Source organism: Pollachius pollachius, assembly GCF_949987615.1.
Source record: "Pollachius pollachius genome assembly, chromosome: 10".
NCBI classification, from domain to species: Eukaryota; Metazoa; Chordata; class Actinopteri; order Gadiformes; family Gadidae; genus Pollachius; species Pollachius pollachius.
In genome coordinates, this window is record NC_136943.1 from 11,269,519 (window position 1) to 11,282,018 (window position 12,500).

Below are 12,500 nucleotides of genomic sequence, written 5' to 3' on the forward strand. Positions count from 1 at the left end.
TGTGTGTGTGTGTGTGTGTGTGTGTGTGTGTGTGTGTGTGTGTGTGTGTGCTGTGTAGCCAGGAGAAGAGGGAGGACTTACAGAGTTCCTCTGTCACCAAAATGACAGGGTGCCTCTAAGCCCTCCCAGCAGAGAGCACCATGGGATAGAAGGGCGAGCGAGGGAGGGGTAGTCAGAGAGGGAGAGAGAGAGGGAGTGGAATATTCCTTTTCAGAATAAGCTCAGGACTCTTTCGCCGAGTGTGACTTGATGCCTTGTGTGCATGTATGCGTGCGTGCATGTGTGTGTCTGTGTGTGTGCGTGTGGGAAGGTGATGAAGAGAGGGTAGAGAGGAGGAGAAGGAAGAGGATCTAAATACTAGAAGAAGAAGTAGGAGGTGATACATCTAAAGTGATGCAAGTGTGTGTGTACTGAATCTTAAGTCTTGCCTCTGTCTTGTCCTTTAAAAGTTCTCACTTGCTATTCTCTAAGGTCCTCCTACTGATCTTTGATGCAGGTGTGTGTGATATTTGACAATCATTTGTGTGTGTGTGTGTGTGTGTGTGTGTGTGTGTGTGTGTGTGTGTGTGTGTGTGTGTGTGTGTGTGTGTGTGTGTGTGTGTGTGTGTGTGTGTGTGTGTGTGTGTGTGTGTGTGTGTGAGCGTGAGACCATGCGTGTGTGGTCCTAGTGCACCAGTGGGAACTGTCCCAGAGGAGCCCTAAGCCGGGGCCAGGGCACTATGGACAGCAGTGGGCCGCACCACTGGGACAGGGACTCAAAGACTACTTATGACAGCTTTTAACCTTCTCAAGAGGGCCTGTCGGCTGCCGCAGCGCCCCGCTGACTTCCGTTTGTTGATTGTGTCTGTGTGTGTGTGTGTGTGTGTGTGTGTGTGTGTGTGTGTGTGTGTGTGTGTGTGTGTGTGTGTGTGTGTGTGTGTGTGTGTGTGTGTGTGTGTGTGTGTGTGTGTGTGTGTGTGTGTGTGTGTGTGTGTGTGTGTGTCACCGGATAGGTGTGTGTGACCTATCTGGTGAAGCAAAAGCCCAAAAACATTTAACACCACTGAATTTCCCATCCCGCCCCCCAACATGTTCAATTCTCCGGGCTGCCTCTCTCGCAAAGTTGCAACACGCATACGATTGCCATGATGCAGTGAGAAACTAAGATCAGAGTACCATACACGGCGGAATACAAACAAACACACACATTAGCTTTCCGCTGCATTATACTATATACCCTGGTGTATAACCGACATATCTGGATGCACAGGCAGACATGCAAAAATAACACAGCACAATGACAACCGAACACACAAGAACATAGATCCGCTAAAGATCCACACAAACACAACAGCAAAGGTACCACACACAAAGGCGAAAAATCCTGCACGAAAAAATGTACATTGATCAAATATCATAAACACACACACACACATGCACGCACACAGCGTGAGCGGGTTCTTGGATCATTGGAAGACAAGGGATGCAGAATAACAGGAGGACCTTGGGGAGGACAGGCAGTCATCTGTCTCAAACAGGAACAGACGGCTCAGACTCAAACATGACAGATGTACACGCACTCACACGCACGCACACGCACACACGCGCACACACACGCACACGCACCCACTCCCACAGACTTACGAGCACATCCATTCATCCAAGCCTCTCCTCTGCATCTAGATAACCCTCAGCACACACACACACTCACACACACAAGTGCATGCACCCGAGCACACCCAGGCACAGAGACACATGCGCCCACCCACCCACCCACCCATGCATGCACTCACACATGCCAGCTATAAAGACGTACCCCACTACAAGGAACAGGTGGGTACGCAAACAGATACACAGCTTCCAAAACAGGTGTATGGTTGTGTATGGGGTTGTGTTTGGGGTTGTGTTGGTGTTGGGTTGGGTGTGTGTGCGTTTGCAGACAACGTTTCAGGTCAAAATAAAGAAAAACAAGCGTTGGGGCGATCCCCCCACAAACCACAGCACACACACACACACACACACACCTAAACACGCACACACAAACACACCCGCCACACACATTGCCGTGCCCCTGCCCTCCACTGTGGTGTAGTGCATCATTTGACTAATAGCGGTTGAAATGTTGCATGCTCGGGGAAAGAAGCAGAAAAGAGAAATTGGGTCAGAGTACGAAAAAAAAAGGAAAGCGAAAGAAGGGGAAAAACACGTGGCATTTCACCTTCTTAGTGGCAAGAGCTTAAAGGGACACGCCGAGGTATCTGGGAATCAGAGTTCTGCCTGAATCCGGGTGAAACAAACGCAAATTAACAGATACCTCTGCGTTTCCCTTAAAGGTTAAAGCATAACCCCTCTCTCTTTTTCCTATCCGTGTCTATCTCTTTCTCTCCCGCTCCCTCTTAGTGCTATCGCTGTATGTCTCTCTCTCTTATGCCCTAGCTCCACCACCCCCAACCCCCAACCCCCATCCCCCACAGACCTTCTACCCTCTCTCTACCTCACACTCACACAGGCTCAGCAGCAAAAGGTTAGTATTGGTCATGTGGGACTAACTGTTTGTCTACGTCTTGACGTGCATGAGACTCAGTGTGCATGTGGGTGTCTGTTTGCGTGTGTGTGTTTGTGTGTGTGTGTGTGTGTGTGTGTGTGTGTGTGTGTGTGTATCTGTGTGAGAGAGTGTGTGTGTATGTGTGTGTAAAGGGCACATGCTCGCCCCCATTGCAATACATTTCGAAACCATGGCAGCTAGGGGAATATACACATTATTTCATTAAGCCCACAAAAAACCAACCGCACACACACACACACACACACCCACACACGCACAGATAAACACACACACACACACACACACACACACACACACACACGCACGCACGCACGCACGCAGATAAACACACACACACACACACACACACACACACACACACACACACACACACACACTATAGATCCGTTTGCTCTTGTAATCATTGGAGAAGCACGGCACACCAGGTAAAGAGCCCTCCCCCTACCTGTGCAGATAACACACACTGATCCTTGGCTTATGCTATCTGTCCATAGGCACAGCACTGACAGCCAGGGGACTCTGCACTCTACACAGAGACAGCTCCACACCCCCCCCGCCTCCACCCAGCCTCCCAACCATACTCCTGCATCTTAATGAAATAACATCCGGCCCAAGGGTGGAGCCGCACAGATCGGGGTGGTGGTGTTGGTGGCGTTGGTGGCGTTGGTGGTGGAAGGGAGTTCAGATGAAGGAGGGTCGTTGGGATGGATCGGAATGCCGTGGGAGATGGCGGGCCCGCGCAGCGCTGAAGGCCACTCGGAATGTGTACCAATCAAAAAGTAATCTTTAACCCGGCGACGCTAAGCTAAGATGGATGAGAGGGGGAGCCCCCTCCGCCCTGGTGCACCAGGAAGTCAACTGGATCATCAAAGGGACAAGACACAGCCCTGCTTAAGGCGTTTGTCTACATGTGTGTCGTGTCGCCGTGTGTGCGTGCACATGTGCGCACGTGTGTGTGTGTGGTATTGCCATGTGTGTGTGCGCATGTCAGTGGTGTCCCCGTGTGTCCCCCACCGTGTGTGTGTGCGTGTGTGTGTGTGTGTGTGTGTGTGTGTGTGTGTGTGTGTGTGTGTGTGTGTGTGTGTGTGTGTGTGTGTGTGTGTGTGTGTGTGTGTGTGTGTGTGTGTGTGTGTGTGTGTGTGTGTGTGTGTGTCCGACCATTCTCTCATGTAGTTTACCATGGAGGACGGAGGGCCTAAAGCAGTACAAGCCTCTACAGATGCTACATTTTTATCCATGACAAATATACAATAATAGAAAAATGTATTTGAAAATTGAAAATAAATATTGTATAAATATTGTTCAGTATATATTGCTTGTTATTCATTGGAAAAAAGGGTCCCTTTGTGCATCCCTCCTCCAATTCCATTGACATGTTTTCCATCAATGTTTTGTGTTAATTTGTGTAAATAAACACAATGGGAGTATAAGCAGCGTTCCTGAATAGTTCCATCCACTGTTTACCCTGGCCATGGCCTTCTTGTACTAATAATTGTGTGTAAAGGGGTTGCTGGCACTCCTTGCTTAGCATGTGTATTTACCTATTTTTTTCACGGTGGTCCGCGAAACGTCTTCATGAAAATTGATTGGCACCTCTGAGGTCACAGGTTGGCAACCAATGGGAGGATGGGGACATTCCCGTACATGAGACGGTCACGAAGGTTCTCCAGGCCCTAGAGCCCATTGGCGTACATCAAATGCACGGGAACGTCCCCATCCTTCCGCCAAGGCGATTATCGCAAGCCTTCAATTTCCAGTGACCTTTTTTAAAAGTGGCCACCAGTAGGGAGCGGCGCCATTGTCTGCGTAGGTCAGTGTACTCCGGTACAATCACACAGAACCCCTGTCCCCCCCACCACCTAACAATCCACGGAGCGAACAAGAGAACTGTACCTCCCACGCATCAAGGAGCAGGAAAGGAAACAGGCAGGAGGAAGAAAGCAAATAAAGTGAGGGCTGCACAGTATCAGAGGAGACGATCGGTAATGCATGAAAGCCAGCGCAAAAGAGTTTTTAACAAACAGGAAGGGAGTTATTGAAGGTGGGGGAAAAGGAGTGTACACAGACAGTAGAGGGCGAGACAGAGACAGCGATAGAGAGAAGGAAGACGGAGAGCAGAGTTCTGTTCAAAGAAGGATAGAACAAGTTGGCCCATCTGTTGTCGACGGAAACGACCATCCATGAGAAGGAGCGAAAAGTACGGAGAGAGAGAGGGGATGAGAGGGAGAGAGTGCATTTGTGTGGGTGGATGAACTTGACCTTTGACGATTTTATATGTATGGTATTAAATATGTTATATGATTATGTATTGTGTGTGCACGGTATTGTATTTTTTGCCAATGTGTGTGTTCCTAATGTGCGTGTGTGTCTGTGTTTGGTATTGTACTTTGTGTTAATGTTTGTTGTTCATGTTTTTGTTTGTTTGTTTGGCTTGTGTGTTTTGCTCACTTGTGGTTGCTAATGTCTGTTCCTGATGTGCGTGCATGCATGTCTGTGCACATGCGTATGCATGTGTGTGTGAGTGTGTACTTAAGTGTGTGTGTGTGTGTGTGTGCGCTTGTGTGCACGTTTGTAAATGTGCCAGTGTGCTCTCGTTCCTTAAAGCCCCGAAGGCATTCCCCTCTTCCGAATTACATGGAGTCAAATGGACACAGCTGACTCAAGCTACCCAGACACCCTAGTCACGCACAGCCCCTCCGAACACTCGCCATCACACACACACACACACACACACACACAGACACAGACACAGACACTGACATAGACCTGAACAGGGATGCATGTTGACAAGCTAGACAGATAGATGGTGCAACGGACGTGACTGACGGTTTCTGTAAAAGTAGTGACCATGGGAATGCACCTTGACAGACAGAGACAGAGAGACAGTTGGGCCTGGACACCCACACACAAGAACAGACAGACCCACTGAGCACGTACGATGAGAATTGACATCAAGAAAATTACGTAAAACAAAATAGACAGACTGACAGACGGACTTCCGAAGAAACAAACGGAAAGTCACACAGACAGACGGAGAGACAGAGGGACGGACCGACATGCCGACGGACAGGCCGAGTGACTGCAGGGACAGACGGTAAGACAGGCAGGCGGACAGTGAGACAGGGCTGCGGAGGACATGATGCAAACGCCAGCTGAATGCTGATGTGGGAACACCCAGCGTACAGGGGCCGCTCGCTGCTCCAAAACCACAGCCCCAGCTCCCCCTGCTCAGAGGAGGTGGAGGAGGAGGGGGAGAACCAGAGCCTCCTCCTTCCTCCTCTTCGCCAAAACCCCAATCAGAGAGCACAGCAGACCACTGAGAATGCTGCTGATTACATCCTGATACGCACGCAGTCAGGGGCTGACGCACACACGCGACTACACACTCTGATATACACAAACCCAGACACAGTGTGGGTATGTGCACACAACAGACACAGCACAGTGCATGGAAAATCACACACGCATGTGCTGTAAGCACGCACAGGTATGTGCACACTGAGCTTATGCACACACACACACACAAACACACACCCTGCACACACACACACACACACACACACACACACACACAGAAACACGCTGTGCTACACACAGAAACACACTGATTACATCTTCGGTGGACCTCTTCTGTGCTTATCCTTGGTATAGGTTACGTGAGGAAGCCTACTGATCTTGGATCAGTTTCTGCTCCGAAGGAGTGAAGGGTTTTGCTGCTTAACTTCTGTGCAGAGACACACCGACAGACTGACCAGGACCCCCCCACACTGGCACCAAGCCACCATCCCAACACCACCAGCCCCCAGTTCCTGGTCCTAAGGCCTCTGGCTTCTGACAGAGCCCCAGCACAAATAAACAGCCAGAAAACAAAAAAGTCTGGAGTATAGAAGCAATTTCCTGAGGGATCTGTCACTGTGCCGGAGCGATGGAGGAAGGAGGCGGGACGAGACAGAGTGTGAGTGAGAGAGGGAGTATGTGTGAGAGAGAGAGAGCGAGAGAGAGAAAAAGAGAGAGAGAGAGAGAGACCACGAGAGATCGAATATGATCCGAAATGAAAAAGCTAGCAGGAGAAATGGATCAGGGCGAGGCAGGAGTGAGAAAGTAAAAAATCGAGGACATCTTCGTGAAAAAAGAAAAACGATTAAACAAAACTAAAACAAAAACAAAGTGAGAAAAAAAAAACGCCATCTCTCTTTCAGAGGCGGGCGTGCGGGACGACAAAACCCGACATACCCTTTACCGTAGCGCGATGCATTTATTCATCAGGTCAGAGATATCCCATTCTTTACAGGGCCCCCTGTTTCATCCTGCCGTTCATCCATCATGGTGTACAGCCAGGCAATATGGGCCTGGCAGCAAACACATTCCCCCCGACTGGAACTGCTGACGAAAGAGATCTATGCGCAGCTATGATGTGTCTCTGCGCGGCATTAAGGAACAGACAATGCATACGGCCACATCCATTACGCTGGCAGATCTGTGTGCAGGAAGACGCTCGGGTGATGATGCATGCGTGTGTGACGATCGCGAGCATTACAACGTGGGCTGCTATTGAGTGTCTGTGAGTGGATGATGTGTCTCCGCGCATGGATGGATGGATGATTGTTATTGGGGACCTTTTTCAATATACATAGAAATAATATACTTGGGAGTTATATATAATATTATTTCTCTCTCTCTCTCTCTCTCTCTCTCTCTACATACATACATACATATATAACACACACAAATATAGAGCTGAGTATATTGCAGATGTGTCTTTGTACCTATTGTGCGTTTTGTGTCAAGCCTACGGCCTATGTCTTTGTGTTTGCTTCTGTTGCTCTGTTTGTGTGTCTGTGGTCACGCCGGGAATGGAATGGCACACAGGCCGTTCTCCGCTCCCAAACCGACATCAGCAAAGAGCGAAGCTGGGGGGGTTGGGAGGGGGTTGTGGGGGTTGTGTTTGTGGGGGGGGGGGAGATTTCGCCCCGGCCGGCGATGTAGGATTTAGACTCTCTATATTTATGCATCACACAGCCACAGCCGTTCCTATTACCGCCTCCTGATCCGTGTTTGTTTGCTTTTCCCGGCGCAGATGTGACTCCATCAAGAAGACACCCCCTAGATGCATACTCCAATACACACACAAACACACACACGCACGCATGCACACATGCACACACCATACAAAAAGAAGACTCAGCAGAAGACTTCCTCCCTCACCAATCCCGTCGTCGAATCAGAGCTGACCGAGCATGCGGCGGTTGCCACGGCGAGGACGGAACATTAAAATGAATAACCTCTATAATTACGGATCCATATTTCTCCAATGAGTTTGTGTAAACAAGCAGCACTTCAACTCGGTCGGGTCGGTGGGGAGGGCCCTTATGCTCGGGAGCCAATGGGAGGCGGAGGAGTGGAGTGTGCTATGTAAGAGAGGCACCTCGGGGGGGGGAAGAGAGAGAGAGAGAGACAGAGAAAGAGACAGAGAACGGGAGAGAGACGAGAAGGAGAGAGAGAGAGAGAGAGAGAGACGAGAAGGAGAGAGAGAGAGAGATGGAGAGAGAGAGAGTGAGAGAGAGAGAAAGAGAGAGAGAGAGAGAGAGAGAGAGACGAGAAGGAGAGAGAGAGAGAGAGAGAGAGAACGGGAGAGAGAACGGGAGAGAGACGAGAAGGAGCGAGAGAGAGAGAGATGGAGAGAAGGAGAGAGATGGAGGGAGGAATAGAAAGTCCATCTGCAAAGAGGGCGCCGTGATTGGAGCCGAGGTCTTGGCCGGTGAAGAAAGATGTCGAGAGTATGTGTTGTTGGCAAAGACGAGGGCAAATGACCTTAGATGTCTCGGCTGGATAAGGAAATATGCTGTTGCCGAGTGTTTTAGATTATGGGCTGTTGTTCCTCAACGCTACGATTTGGTCTGTGCCTCCTCGCGTTCAAAATGTCCGGCGCAATCTTCCTCACAGCCCTCCGTGGCGCACATCGTTTCGTGTCTGCCCGGGTTTGGGGTTTTTCCTCCCTCTCTTTCTCTCCGATCACCAGAGATTGTTCTCTAAACATGCTGCTTCCCAGTCGTCTCGAGCCCTCGCTCCTCTGCCCTGTCGCCCGCAGCGAGGTCTCCAGCAAAACCACAGTGATCGGCTCTGTGTAATGAGGGACCCGAGCCGGAGACGAGCAGAGGAGCCTGTCTCTCTCGCCTCCCATCCCACACTCTCTGTCCCTGTCTTTCTCTCTCTCTCTCTCACCCTCCCTCTGTCCCTGTCTTTCTCTCTCTCTCTCTCACCCTCCCTCTGTCCCTGTCTTTCTCTCTTTCTCTCTCGACCTCCCTCAATCCCTTTCTTTCTCTCCCTCTTTCTCCCTCCCTCCCTCTATCCCCCTCTCTCCCTCTCTCCCTCTCTCTACCCTTCCTCTCTCCAACTGGCTGAGAGTCATCCAGGAAGGGTTGGAGGAGGGTTGGAGGAGGGCAGGCGGGAGCGAACGGAGAAGTTTGTGTAAGCAGAGAAGGGCAACGGAAAAAAAAAGAGAAAACAATAAACATTGTTGTTTCTTGGCGCGGGAGTGAACGCGGTGGTCTCCTGTGTTCCCCGCGCGCCGCGAAGACAGCTAAGCTATCAGTTGAGATGAGTCAACAAAGACGTCCTACAGGCAGTGAACCGGCACACACACACACACACACACACACAAACACTATACTCACACTACATGCACTCACACACAAACCACACACACGCACACTATAGACTCAAAGCACAATCAAACACGCACCATTTCCTATAAGAGCGAGAGCTGAATTGGCGTGCACAGCTAAGGGGCGTGAAGGAGGAGGAGGAAGCGAGGGGATGAGTGGATAGGGAGAGACAGGAAAGAAGTGGGCGAGACTGAGCTAAATAGTGCACTAAGACCAGAGAAAGAGAGAATGAGAGAGAGAGAGAGAGAGAGAGAGAGAGAAGAGAGAGAGAGAGAGAGAGAACGGGAGAGATCCGGGGGTAAAGTGCTTTAATAACATGAGGCATGAAGCAGGGCAGAGAGACGGGCTGACGGTCTGTACTCGCACATCCACGGAGCAGACTAATTGAGATGAATACATGAATATATCGGCTTCATCAAGGAGCGGGCTGGAGGTGGTGGTGGGGCTCCAGTCGCTGTAACCCGTGGTTACCATTGAGATGCACTGCCGCCTGTGCGAGCGAGCCCTCCCCTCCACGAGACTCCTGATGTCTCTCACCCCTCCGCTCTCCCCCTCTCTGCCGTCTCCCCCCTTCCCCTTCACCTCTAAACAAACTCCAGTGTAATAAACGAAAGGCAATAACCAGCGACAATAACCGCAAGCCCGCTAGCTCTCTCCGGATGAAAACCCCTCCGGATCCCCCTGTGCTAGCCTGGGTGGGCACAAGGAGACACTCGCTAGGCAGGAAAGGAAGCCATACGTTACAGACGCTGTACCCAGTCTCATAAACCTCTGCACTCACAGCGGGGTAAATTCTGCTTATCCCCCCTGGGGCAATGCATCCTTACTACCCCAATCCCCCCCCCTCCCACACACACACACACACACACACACACACACACACACACACACACACACACACACACACACACACACACACACACACACACACACACACACACACACACACACACACACACACACACCACCATTACCACCACCACGGCTAACCTGGGCTTATTAGCAAAGACAAGGAGGAGGAGGAGAACACGGAAAATCAATTCAGCCACAGTTTAAGCGCTAGCGTTAGCCACTTAGCGGGCTAATCGGCTACACGGGATGGGGGATTCTCCCGAGGAGGGGGGGACGTATGCAGGGCGCTTACGTTTTAATTACGCCCCGGTGGCGTCGGTGGAACCGTCTCAAACCATATAAAGGCAAAGAGGATCTTAGCAGTGGTAGCAGAAGATGATCAGGGGTTAAGAGTGTTGGCCTGTTACGATAGGCGATGATTTGAACAAAATAATAAAAACTGGTGAAACCTGTAAATTGGACGCGTCTGGAATTCGCAGCCTCTCTTGAATACACATCCGCTCAACGTTTAAACAAACAAAATTATAAATTATCCACCAAGGGTGATAGATGTTTCCACTTTAATAGAAAAAAATATATATTTACCCATTCCAACTGAAACATTCAAATACTGGCCTCATCGAGACCCAAATATTTGCACTATAATCTGAATAATAGCCTAAGCAAGCAAGAAAGAAGTTGTTTGATAAAAATATACTTCAGATCTCAACAGAGAGGTTTCCAGTAAAATAGTAGTGTAAACAAGCTATTAACATGTGTTTAAACAGGGAACACATTAGCAGGCTGATGTAAATGTTTAAACTTGTTTAAACCACCCCCCAACTCTTTGATCTTGTGATTGCGTTATGCACTCTTTCTGCTCTCTCTCTGCTCGGTAAAACGGGTTGGCACTACCTTTTATATTTCCTTACGAGTTAAATATTAACGTCACTTCAGGGCAAGTATGGCCCGCTTCAACGTATTAGGGCAAATCAAATCAGTGGGTACAATGCAAGAGAGGCATAGAATACAGAGAAACAATGCGAGAACGAAGTAGAATGAAAGAAAATTGATTATTCTTCCTACTTCGATTTTAGGCTTTGGTGCATGTAATGCCGTTACCGAACCATACTTGCTGGATTTCATGTGGGAGCTCTTAGAAGTAGATCATCTTAAGTGGTTAAACATTCCCCACGCAGACCCAAAGCTTTGTCAGATATTTTTTTCCGATATTACTACCTCGTGTTGGGAGTTAGCATGAATCAAACTTGCAAAAATATGCAGCCATGTAAATCCGTCCTCCATTTTGTTTGTGCGTCAATGTTTTAATAAAATCCTACCAAATTTAACCACCAGTCCCCTTATTTAAACAGTTCTGCATTTCTTTATACAAGCCACCAAACATGGCGCAGAGTTTTCCTAATGTCAAACAAACACAAATTCCAAATGCCTGCACCCATCATTTAAGTGGGTGTGATTTGATTATGTTAATTTAACATTAAATCTGCCACGTGAAATTAACCAATTTAATTCCCCATTACCTTTACCCTGGCACATTCAAACATACTAATTTGCAATCCCCGCATGTCTGCATGTAAATACGCATTAGATGAGCAGCCTGAATGTGCGTGTTTGTGTGTGTGTGCCTGTGACTGAGGGCGCACACCCACCCACACACACATGGGGAGGGTGTACCTGAGTGGTAGCCTGCATTTTGCACATATGGTGCGTTTACGTCCTGGTGAAAAGTAGGGCAGTGGGGGATCAATCTAGCGTCTTCAGATCATCTGAAGCCTGGGCTTACTTCAACCTTGACCTTCTGCCCCCCCCAAGAGCCAGGATACCAAAAGCAGGAAGTAGGGAAGTACTGGCGGTCACATCTGCGTACAGCGTAGCATATGGCGCAGGCATCGCTGTGATTGGCTGGTTCGTCACATGGCGGCTAGCATGTGGGCTCCAGCTCAAGAATAGCCGCAATGGAAACGAGAGCCCAGCGGCTACGAAAGCCACGGTTGCTGTTATTGAGACGCAAAGGACGTATCCTCGCTTTTATTTTTTAATTCCGTCCGTGCTGGGGAGAGGGTGTTGCTAGGCTGGTTTGTGTTAGGGTGGTGGGTGTTGTTTGAGGGTTTGTTGGTAGCTACTTATTAGAAAGACGTTGGCAGACACAGAGGGGAAGGTTGCATGCATAAAGCACTGAGTCATGCAAGATGCCGTAATGTATAAACAAATATAGATCAGCCTGGATAAAAAATGTATAAATAAATATAGATGAACAATGCAAAATAGGTATAAACAATTGGAGATCAACATTGGAAGAAGAAGGCATGGACATATATGGAGATACAACCTGTATCACTATATCCGTTTAGACATTTTCCTGTATCATCCAAGAAAATATATTAGAGAAAATGCATGAAGCAGCAGATATATTCATGCTTAAGTCTTCATTTTTTATC

The 12,500-nt window shown here is 49.1% G+C and overlaps 1 protein-coding gene across 1 annotated transcript in view; it reads right to left on the reverse strand.

The window, feature by feature from the left end:
• Positions 1–12,500, reverse strand: part of efnb1 (ephrin-B1) — a 60,766-nt gene that overhangs the window by 10,402 nt on the left and 37,864 nt on the right. The gene's annotated exons all lie outside the window — the stretch shown is intronic.